Source organism: Etheostoma spectabile, chromosome 3, assembly GCF_008692095.1.
Source record: "Etheostoma spectabile isolate EspeVRDwgs_2016 chromosome 3, UIUC_Espe_1.0, whole genome shotgun sequence".
In the NCBI taxonomy this organism is placed as follows: domain Eukaryota; kingdom Metazoa; phylum Chordata; class Actinopteri; order Perciformes; family Percidae; genus Etheostoma; species Etheostoma spectabile.
The window spans coordinates 3,820,938-3,821,791 of record NC_045735.1 but is presented as its reverse complement, the minus strand read 5'-3'; the positions used below and the strand labels follow the sequence as shown (position 1 = coordinate 3,821,791).

Below are 854 nucleotides of genomic sequence, written 5' to 3'. Positions count from 1 at the left end.
CACACACACACACACACACAAACACATTAAAGTGCATAAATATAACAGTAGCTAGGAATTGTTATAGATAGCAGTTACCTAACGTTAAATGCAAACTTACATAGTAACGCTTTACTTGTGACTGAACACAACAAAACATCTAGTAAACATGCTCGTAACAGACAGCATACAAATATGATCAACACTTTATAAATCTGGTGTGAATCCAGCAGTGTCGCTGTTTAGGGTGTCTGACCTCAAAACTGAAACTTACTTAGGTGTTACACTGAACATCATCTGGCTGTCACTAAAAAAAACTCATTAGCCATTGGGGACGTACCCCTGAAAGCCCTGCCCACGCAAGAGGGTCGGTTCAGAAGCAAGGGCTTAAGCAAGCATCCGGAAAGCTAACCTTCTATGGGGATTATCTTAGGCTAACAAGCCATCACCTGCTGTTAGCATTCCATTGACTCCCATTCCTTGTGGCATCACTTTGTCAGCAAATAACTTTACATCTGAAGCGTTAAAAGACTCTATTTGCCCATTGTGTATTTCTAAAGAAACACAACAACGTATAAAATGCTCCATTACCTTGTATCTCGCGTTATGGCCCCATAGCAGCGTTTTTGTAAAAATATGTTAACGATTGTGTCATAACCACGCAACTTTCTGTTGCACAGTAGAGCAATTACCGTACAGTTAGGAAAAGCTTGCAGGCAGTTTCAACTCACATTAGCTGTTTAAGTTTAATTACTATGTTAACTAGCATTTTAGTTAGAAATAATTAACCTGTGCCTATGTTGTCTCCTAACATATACATATGCTCTTGGTCTCTGCAAGATTCTTAATGACTGAGATTTCTCTTGGCACAGCTA

General features: G+C 39.2%; 1 protein-coding gene across 3 annotated transcripts in view; it reads left to right on the top strand.

The window, feature by feature from the left end:
* The window catches only part of il4i1 (interleukin 4 induced 1), a 24,331-nt gene that overhangs the window by 2,485 nt on the left and 20,992 nt on the right, over positions 1 to 854 (top strand). The gene's annotated exons all lie outside the window — the stretch shown is intronic.